The 10,651-nt window shown below is 42.4% G+C and overlaps 1 non-coding gene across 1 annotated transcript; it reads left to right on the top strand.

Annotated features, from left to right (window-relative positions):
- Positions 1 to 6,275: 6,275 nt before the first annotated feature.
- Positions 6,276 to 6,359, top strand: Trnas-gga (transfer RNA serine (anticodon GGA)). Its single transcript is given in 2 exon segments — positions 6,276 to 6,315; positions 6,325 to 6,359. It is a non-coding gene; the product is annotated as a tRNA-Ser (tRNA).
- The last annotated feature ends 4,292 nt before the right edge of the window (positions 6,360 to 10,651 follow it).

The raw sequence follows: 10,651 nt of genomic DNA, 5'->3' as shown, positions 1-10,651 counted from the left end.
AATAATGTAACAACCGCATCACAGATTGAAGTACTACTCACCCTTCACAATTAATTAAGAGGGTTATTGCAAGTTTTTGAGATTTCTTCCTGTTCCGTTGGCGTATGGAGCACGGTAAGAATGATTAATTGCCTCCGTTGGAGTTAGCTTCCCGATCCCTGCGGAAACAGTGCGTAGGAGGCTTTAATACGTCCTGGACCCCTGACGTAGTACTGGTTCTTGAAACTTGACTAGTAGGCTTTCACTCTGTACTTGGCATTTGTATTTGACATCTGCCATTTCAGATTTTTCAGTATTTCCGCGACACAGTTCTGTGGACCAAACAAATATCCGTGTCGTTCTTCTTTTCGTACGTTCAGTATCCCCTGTTAGTTGAGGTTAGTGTAGTACCCACACACTTGAGCAGCATTCTGGGAATAGTGACACGGGTGTTTTGTAAACATTTTCTTTTTGTAGAGCGACTGCATTCTCCTAGTATACTGCCAGTGAACCGAAATTGCTGTATACCAACTACCTTACTAACGAATGAGCCTATGTGATTATTTTGCAGCCCTTACCGTATTAGCACCACTTCGAAAACTTATAAAGGACAGAAAAAAGTTGTGCATCTTTTACCAGATAGTGCTTCATTATTAAAACATGCATCATCTGCAAAATATCTTAAGCTACTTATATTTCCGTCGAAGACTCGCCTGTGTGTGTGTGTGTGTGTGTGTGTAGGGGGGGCAGTGTTGAGCTTAACGATGGAGTTATCCTTCTAAGACTCTTCATCCAATAAAGCACTTTGCGTCCTTACTATGTAGAAATCGTCAATCCATCCGCAAATTTCGTTTGTCACGCTGTGTGATCCTCCTATTAACAAGTGTTCATCTCCCTCACTACCGCCATCCACGGCTTTCAGGATCTTTTTATGAGAGGAGCATGCGTTCGGTTTCACATGACTGATGTTTTCGGAATCTTTGCTGATTGGCATAGACGAGGTCATTGTTTTCAATATACCTCATTGTGTGTCATCTCAGAATATGTCCCAACATGGCACAACAGACGGCTATCAATGTCATTTGACGGTACCTTTGTGGAAAACTTCTATTACCCTTCTTGTAGATGGATTTGGTCTGTGCTCTCTTTTTTGATCAGGGAATTTGCTGTTGTTAATGGGGACTAACTCAGCCGCGGATTCTATGTAGAATATGATAGGGATCCCACCGAATTCTGGATCCTTATTCACTGTTAGCGATTACAGATGTTTCTCAACGCCAATAATACTAATAAATCTATGTCACTGATATTTGCATTGGTGTGAGAATTAAACTGGGACAGTGATTCTGTATGTTTCTTTGTAAAGGAACACCGAAAAGGGAGAGAAGCATTTCTGCTTTTGATTTGATACTCTCAGTATCAGGTGCTGTGTGATCAATGAATGTCTCTACACTAACTTCGGTGCTATGACAGCCTTTACGTATGACCAGAATTTTTGTGTGTTTAGTCCGAGGTCATTCGATGAGCTTCTGCTACGGTGTGATTGATTGCTTCACCGGCTGCCGCTTCTTCGATGTCGAATTTCCGAAACGCCAGCAATTTCGACCATTTACTTCAGACGGACGACGAATGTTACGGCAATCTACCTCTTCTGACTCACAGTATGACATCAAGCGATCCAGTGTTCCTCTACAGAAAATCTCGAAAATTTACAATTTGTCAACCCTGTGACATTTTACGTCTCACCTAAAGGCTGTTCATTATCCGCTTGTTTCTCTTTTACAGCGGGCTACTGCTGATGCGTACATTATTTGGGCGTATATCGAAAGAAGAAAATAAACGACGACAGGTTACAAAGCAGCGTCCAAAGCTAAAACGAGCAGGCACGTAACATTTCACTCCGCTCACATTCGGTACAGATATTGCCATTCCTGCTTTCATGCAGAATATTTTGACGAGACGCTACATCAGAGAACATTTTGTCGTTCAACGTCCGTTGTGAATCGACAGATTTTCTTTCCAGCCTGCCTTGATGCTCTAGGCTATTTTCTGTTGCCGTACAACGAAATATTAACCTGTGTTGAAGACGAAGTATTTTTTACCCTTCAGCCTGGTTCAGTAGCTATCAAAATTATTTTTTTGCCGTAATTAAAAGGTTACATAGTGAATTTCGTCATGGAAAAATGATTAAAACTCACGTTGGAACAACGCTATGCTGTTGAGCTGCTGTCTGCCTCAGTACCTGGATAATGCACCGTGCAAACAAATTGTAGATCATGTTACTTGGTGAGTTTGGTTTTCATTCAGTGCCTAGCGGATGTCAGTGTTACTGTACTACAGTTAATAATATTGCTGTTGTCTATATGAACGGCTTGTTAATATTTTACAGCGATAGAAATCAGTGTAATAGGTAGTAAAACACAGCAGTATAAAATTAGAAGACAGTTCTACCCGTCGTAAGAAAGCAACAGCGTACCTCTCTTTCTATGTCCCGTAAATCACAACAACACGTGGCAGGAGGTGCGATTTATTGCACCATATGTAAAGGTTCAGTCCCGTTCCACCGTGGGAAGAGTGACTGCTTACATTGTTCTACAATAGCTGCATTTATTCCGCCATCGCGAATCTGATTTATAGTGGACCATGTGATATTCCTAGATTCTTTACTTTAATCTGCTTGTGAATTTTCGAAAAATATATGAATTTTTTAAACGCTTGAGCTTCCGAGCCTTATTTTTGCGACGTCCTCTCCCGGTTCAAATAAAGCTGTTACATGTCGGTGGAGGTTTGTAGCTACAACCGTATCCATTTCCTTTCTCCTCGCGTAAATTGCAGCTGGGAAAAAACAAATCATCTTCTTAATCGTAAGAGTGACAGTGAAACGTTAATGTCTGTCTTTAAGCCCCTTGGATCGCGCTGTTTCACAGCTGACAGAGTGAGTCAGCTGCCCCTGCCGACGTCGTTTTATGTCAGCCACAATTCTCCATCTTTTCACATTCTCTGGTTCGCTAGGCGCAAACTATTAGTCCTACAGAAAAGATGAACAAGATACTTTTGTAGGAAATTTAATGTAGGTAAATTTTGTAGTGGGATATGTTTTCGCTGAAGCCCACGGGTTTTTCTCACACTCATCCCTCACTAGCCAGAACTTATAGTATGTTGTTCATGACACTTCCTCCTACTACTGTACACAAGTTTCCGACTACACGTACTATTCCTTATATTCGAGTATTTTGGTCTCTGTTGATTGGGCCAGTAGCATAGTCGGCTATTTCCATAACATTATTAAATTAAAGTTTCTCATGAGGGTCACTGAAGAAAAATGAGTTCTGTAAACGTTGTGCTAGAACTAATGCCATTGAAAATTCGATCTAAGTTTAACCCTTACAAGCACATCAGTTTCGTACTAGGGTGGCCTGACGAATACATTGATGTAACTGTGTATTTTAGCCGGCCGGGGCGGCCGAGCGGTTCTAGGTGCTACAGTCTGGAACCGCGCGCAGGTTCGAATCCTGCCTCGGGCATGGATGTGTGTGATGTCCTTAGTTTAGTTAGGTTTAAGTAGTTCTAAGTTATAGGGTACTGATGACCTCAGAAGTTAAGTCCCATAGTGCTCAGAGCCATTTGAACCATTTTTTGAACTGTGTATTTTATGTTGTAAAAATTCACAAAATTATTAGGTAAAATTGACACAAACGTCAAACCATTTTTATGCGCTCGAATAAGCCGGTGGCGTAATGAGGCCTGTCAATAAAGGCCAGAAAAGGTCGAATGTGGGAAAGAATTCGTTCAGTCGCAAATTATTTTTACAGTAGTTGCAGGGAGTGCCATGAACAGCATGCTAGAAATCATCACTGTTGGGGACTGAGTGTGGGAGTGAGGATGTATTTGAAGCTCACATTTGTACGTTTGCCTTGAATAACTCTCAAAGTACGGTCTCTCGCGAAAACATATCCCAGCACAAAATTTAACTACATTAAATTTCCTACAAAAGTAGTCTGTTCATTTTTTTCTGTAGGACTAACAGTTTGCGCGTATCAAGCGTGAGAATAAGAAAATCTGGCGCGTGGTTTTTGAAGGCCAAATATAGAACTGCAGTCCGATTTGATCCATTATAAATGGTTTTTGAAAGCCTGACACCACAATCCCTGCAACCTCATGTCACCCAAATATCCATAAACAGGCAGCATACAGGTCAATGCTGCGTAGAGCAACAAGAATACCATTGAACCAAGAAAATATGCAACAAGAAATAAAAACAGTGAAAAAGATTGCAGTTTCCAATGGTTACAATGCTTCCAGCGTTGACACAATCTTAGACAAAGTGAAGGAAAACCCAGGTACAAGCTGCACCACAGAAGAAAAAGAGAAAAACAAATGTGTATCTAGTATTCCACACATACGCAATGTTTCACAGAAGATTGCAAATATTTTCAAGAATCACAGAGTAAAAATAGGGTTTTCTACATCTAATAAGCTACAGCAAAAGCTAATACGTAATATAAAGTGTAATTATGATCCATATTCAGACTCTGGAATATACAAGCTAACATGCCAGGAATGCTCAAAGTTCTATCTAGGACAAACAGGCCGAAATTTCAACACCAGGTACACAGAGCACATTAGAGCATACACACACAACAAACACACTACATCAGCAATAGCAACACACATACATAATACAGGACACCCATTTGGAAAAAATAGAGCAAAATGTCAAAGTGCTCCACCGACTAAATGAAGGACATAAAAGGGATTTGCTTGAAGAACTGGAGATATATTCACATTACAGGAAATATGAAGATAAAATACTAAATAAAAAACTTTAAAGTGAATCAGTGAATTTCTTCAGATGTTTCGATAATATACTTCAATAAAAATAGTAAAATATTGAAATAAGCACGATTGTAAAATCATTATAAGTAATTTATGAGCCAAATTGTTAAGATAAATAACCTCTATACCAAAGCATATCATATTCTGTGCAAGACCTATAATGTTATCTCTGTGGACTACCTGCAAGAAGATTTGTGTAACTGTTTTGTTTATATAAGACATTTTCGATGTGTAAAGTGTACAACAAGTTGTGTCTGATGTTTAGTGTGTGTGAGACTCTGCACAAATGGACCATTAGAAAACTGTAAGTACAAATTCTTCTAAATTTCGCCACTAACTTCACAAAAAGAATTGATACCCGACTAAAAAATCGTGTGTTTCTTATGTGTTACCGTAAAAGTCAACGAAATGAAGCAGACTCACACGCACTGACAACATCAAAGGAAATGGCTTAATACACACAAAAAACGCACTTGAAAATGGGAATTATTTCTCTAAACGCATCGTACGAAAACTAAAATAAAGAAAAATCGTGACTGGTAGCAAAGATTTATTTATTTATAAACAAAGCTATAGGATTGCAGGTTGCATAAAACGAAATCGATAGGGACAGCTGTGTAAGGACAAGATAGGAATTGGTTACAGTTGCATTTTGGAAATTTCCTTACTCCTAGAAAACATATACTCACAAAGCTCTCACCACTGTCGCTACTCTCCTTTGAGTACTGTACAAGAAGTTACGGATTCCACACACTGGAGCAGCTTTCCACATTAGATCGGCTGAATGTTTTAAAAGTTTACAATTGCATATTACAATAACACTGACAGAGATAGCAATATTCTGCATAAGCAAATGTAACTTCAGTTAATAATAAAGTAAAAACATAGCTGGTACAATGTAATTAGGCGTGCTGTTGGAGTGAGGCGGCATTGTCCGATATCAGCCATGCCGCCTTTTATGCTCCATCTTAGCATTATTTTCGCGCGCTCGCTGTGGCTATAGGCTCTTCCGATGTTCGATTTAGCGCTTCTCGATTTATATTTCAGTTCCCCACGAAGAGGCGGGATGGTAGCGTTTACAACCGTTCTTCAGCCAAAGTTTTTACATACTGAAGTTGTAGAACATGGGAAAAAAAACCTTCCCTCTGCAAAGCTGGAAACTCCTACTAATTCGACAGAATGCAGACCGAGGACATATGCGCCGTCGTTAGACGAAATAAAACAGTATTCAAAATCATTCCATTTATTACTGAAAACACAAGTCGTTGCTGCTTCTGCGTCGACTGGCGGCTACATAATCCGGAGAAGAATCTGCTGAATCCAACAGCGGAGTCACGGCTGCCGAGGATGCTGCACCATCTCGGAATGGATGTCGATGACAACTTGATGCGGCGGTTTTACAGCCCTCTGGCGAGGTAGGCACGCCCCTTCGATAGCTCGACTTGGAAGTAGTCGTGCCGGCCCGAGTGGCCGAGCGGTTAAAGGCGCTACAGTCTGGAACCGCACGACCGCTAGGGTCGCAGGTTCGAATCCTGCCTCGGGCATGGATGTGTGTGATGTCCTTAGGTTAGTTAGGTTTAAGTAGTTCCAAGTTCTAGGGGAGTTATGACCACAGCAGTTGAGTCCCATAGTGCTCAGAGCCATTTGAATCATTTTTGGAAGTAGTCGTGACCACGACGTGTTTGCTTTGACTCACATTCCGTTCCGGGGAGTACTCAAGGCCTCCCAGATCACTGCCCACTTTGTCCCCTCAGGTGAAGCGTGATGTCGGATGCTGATAGTCGCGCTGAATGCTGAATCTGGCCCCCAGTACGGTTGGCCTTCAGACCCGGGGGACGCTTTGAGTTTAGGGCAGATTGTGCCCTGCACCGGAGTCGTGTTGTTACATTCTTGGGCTACCCATCAGTGCCGGTTCCTGGACTTGTGGCTATGGCTTCGGATCGCTGATCGTCTCGTGGGGCGATAAGAGCAAGGCCAACACCAGAACGATCTCATATACGAGATGTTACCGTACCATAGCCAGAGGATCGAGTGCGGACGACATGAAAGCTATCAGTCCTACTTACCAAGTGCTGACAGCTAGGGTGGGGTGGGGGTGGGGGGGTAGAGTATTTACGTCACCGAGGAGAGGCTCTTCTCTACAACGTCGTTCGTAATGACCGAATTGATTCTGCTCGTTCCGAGCCATGTGCGGTCTTCAGTTCCGCTACATTTGCGCAACGAATTTGTTTCAGTGCTCTTGCTGCTTAGTCAAGCTCCTGCTAGACGCTGTTGCGTCCTACCTGGTGTCTCCTGTGTGACGTTACGGGAGTAACGGAGGTGGTTCGGTCTGCACTGTTGCGTTTCCTGCTGAGTTGCTCGCAGTCTCTGTTAATAATGTCGAGCTGGCTGTCTTCCTGACCCAGTAATGGTGCTGCAATGTGTACGTTTCACGACTGGAAATGCTACCACGTGATTTAGTAACGTCGGCTGTTCAAACATAGAAAAAAATTTCATTCTCACGTTCCTTTACTACACTACTGGCCATTAAAATTGCTACACCACGAAGATAACGTGCTAAAGACGCGAAATTTAACCGACAGGAAGAAGATGCTGTGATATGCAAATGATTAGCTTTTTAGAGCATTCACACAGGGTTGGCGCCGGTGGCGACACCTACACATGCTGACATGAGGAAAGTTTCCAACCAATTTCTATTACACAAACAGCAGTTGACCGGCATTGTCTGCTGAAACGTTGTGATGCCTCGTGTAAGGAGCAGAAATGCGTACCATCACGTTTCCGACTTTGATAAAGGTCGGATAGTAGCCTATCGCGATTGCGGTTTATCGTATCGCGACATTGCTGCTCTCGTTGGTTGAGATCCAATGACTGTTAGCAGAATATCGAATCGGTGGGTTCAGGAGGGTAATAGGGAACGCCGTGCTGGATCCCAACGGCCTCGTATCACTAGCAGTCGAGATGACAGGCATCTTATCCGCATGACTGCAACGGATCGCGCAGCCACGTCTCGATCCCTGAGTCAACAGATGGAGACGTTTGCAAGACAACAACCATCTGCACGAACAGTTCGACGACGTTTGCAGCAGCATGGGCAATGAGCTCGGAGACCATGGCTGCGGTTACCCTTGACGCTGCATCACAGACAGGAGCGCTTGCGATGGTGTACTCAACGACGAACCTGGGTGCACGAATGGCAAATCGTCATTTTTTCGGGTGAATCCACGTTCTGTTTACAGCATCATGATGGTCGCATCCGTGTTTGGCGACATCGCGGTGAACGCACATTGGAAGCGTGTATTCGTCATCGCCATACTATGGTATCACCCGGCGTGATGGTATGGGGTGCCATTGGTTACACGTTTCGGTCACCTCTTGTTCGCATTGACGGCACTTTGAACAGTGGACGTTACATTTCAGATGTGTTACGACCCGTGGCTGTACCCTTCATTCGATCCCTGCGAAACCCTACATTTCAGCAGAATAATGCACGACCGCATGTTGCGGGCCTGTACGGGCCTTTCTGGATACAGAAAATGTTCGACTGCTGCCCTGGCCAGCACATTCTCCAGATTTCTCACCAATTGAAAACGTTTGGTCAATGGTGGCCGAGCAACGGGCTCGTCACAATACGCCAGTTACAACTCTTGATGAACTGTGGTATCGTGTTGAAGCTGCATGGGCAGCTGTAACTGTACACGCCATCGAAGCTCTGTTTGGCTCAATGGCCAGGCGTATCAAGGCCGTTATTACGGCCAGAGCTGGTTGTTCTGGGTACTGATTTCTCAGGATCTATGCACCCAAATTGCGTGAAAATGTAATGACATGTCAGTTCTAGTATAATATGTTTGTCCAATGAATAGCCGTTTATCATCAGCATTTCTTCTTGGTGTAGCAATTTTAATGGCCAGTAGTGTAATTTTGTTGCGTAACTAAGTAGTAGTAGTAGTAGTAGTAGTAGTAGTAGTAGTATGGTATTTTGCCTTATGGCAGGCTTGTCATGGATTAAGCCTCTTCCACTTTTGTCTGTCCATAGCCAGTCTTTTCATTTCTGAATATTTGTCTCCTTTTATATTAGCCAGCATTTGATATCTTCTTTTTCCTCATCGCCTTTTTCCCTTCACCATTCCTTCAATTCCTGCCTTCAATTAACAGTCGCTCCTCAAACAATGTCCAATCCAGTTCGGTTTTCTCTTTCTTATAACTCTTCTTAATACTTCTTCAGTCCTTACTCGGCCTTCCCATTTCACTTTTTCCATTCTTCTCCATATCCACATCTCTCGTGCCTCCAATCTTCTTTCATCTTCCTTCCTCAATGTGTAGGTCACCGCACCATATAGAGCAACGCTCCAGATGTAACATTTGGCAAGTGTTTTCCTCAGATCTTTGTTTAGTGGTCCACAAAATAATTTCTGTTTCCTCTTGAATCCTTCTTTTGCTATTGCAACTCCATTATTACACTTCCCAAGTAATTGAAGTTATTCACTTGCTCTATTTCCTCTCCCCCTATTTTCATAAGGCATATTCTCCCCTTTCCTTCAATTACCATGCATTTCGTTTTCTTCTTGTTTATCTTCATTCCATATGCTTCTAATTTTGTGTTTAGATTGTGTGACAAAATCGGGGTTAAATAAATGTTTTTTTAAAATGCGTCGTGTACTATTTTTATGATTTTTGAAAACTTTTAGTTGGTTTTATATTGTAATCAATGGTGATAATGGTGGGATGCTTGAGCATGAATATGATGACGATCGTGATAGAGGTGAAATTCCGAGTATGAATATGATGGTTAGTGGCAGTACAAGTAGGGACCAAAAGTCCTTATGAGGGGGTGGGCGACAATGGAAGGATGGCTTGAGGGGAGTCGTTCGTGTGTAAGATTGGAAAGAGAAGAGTGTCTCAGGACACATTTCACCATTGGGTTGTGGGAATTGGGGTTCCGGCGGGAGAGGGGAGGGGGAGGGGACCTGGTAAGGCAGTGGAGGTGGAGGGAAGGCGGGAATGGATGCAGTGCGCAGCTGGATAGCTTAATTGGAAATTAGTGGGTTGGATATTGGGTATCGACACTGGGTTTCGCGATTAATGTGTAGGGTCTAAAGTTGCTCCAAGACTAGATGAAGGTGTTTCCAACATGTTAATACTACTCATGTCATATGTACACTCTGTTAAGTAGAGCGTTGTCGACATTACACACAGATGGTAAAAGATATCGCCTTACTTTCACAATCCAACAGAAAGAATATTTGTTCTTCATGCAATGTCCATAAAGCATTAGCTTGCTTAGGATTGTTAACAGGGATACACAAGAAGAAATATGATTGCAGCTCTCGTGTCGCTTTTATCAAAGATTTTTGATGCCGACTGCCATAAGTTTGTTCATCGGCAGAAATGAAGATTGCATACTGCAGGATGCGGCGAAACAAGCGCTGTGTCATTTGAGAGGTACGGAGGCGAACTACTGTGCCCCGGGACTTCTGCTACTAGCGCCACGTCATCGTAGCGCGCCTGTGCGTAGCATACACAGTATTGCGCCATAATCTAAGAATGAAATTAAACATTAAGTAGCTTTTCCAAACTTTGTCAACATATGCTTCAGTATATTAGTGTTAAAATTCTTAAATCTCAGAATGATCAGATGAATGTATGTCGCCAAATACATTGTTTCAAGTAAAAAAAAAAAAAAAAAGTGGCGCTAAATAACAAAGCTAGAAACCCAAAAACTGTTCAGAATGTGAAAATGTTTCTCGAAATCAACTGTTAAAAGTCCGTTTGATAGGAGCAATATTTTGGTCAAAATCGGCATTTTAACGAAAGATTGAAGGCGCTAAATATTTGA

This window comes from Schistocerca cancellata, chromosome 1 (assembly GCF_023864275.1).
Source record: "Schistocerca cancellata isolate TAMUIC-IGC-003103 chromosome 1, iqSchCanc2.1, whole genome shotgun sequence".
NCBI classification, from domain to species: Eukaryota; Metazoa; Arthropoda; class Insecta; order Orthoptera; family Acrididae; genus Schistocerca; species Schistocerca cancellata.
The sequence above is the reverse complement of the archived record's forward strand: the minus strand, read 5'-3'. Positions and strand labels throughout refer to the sequence as shown.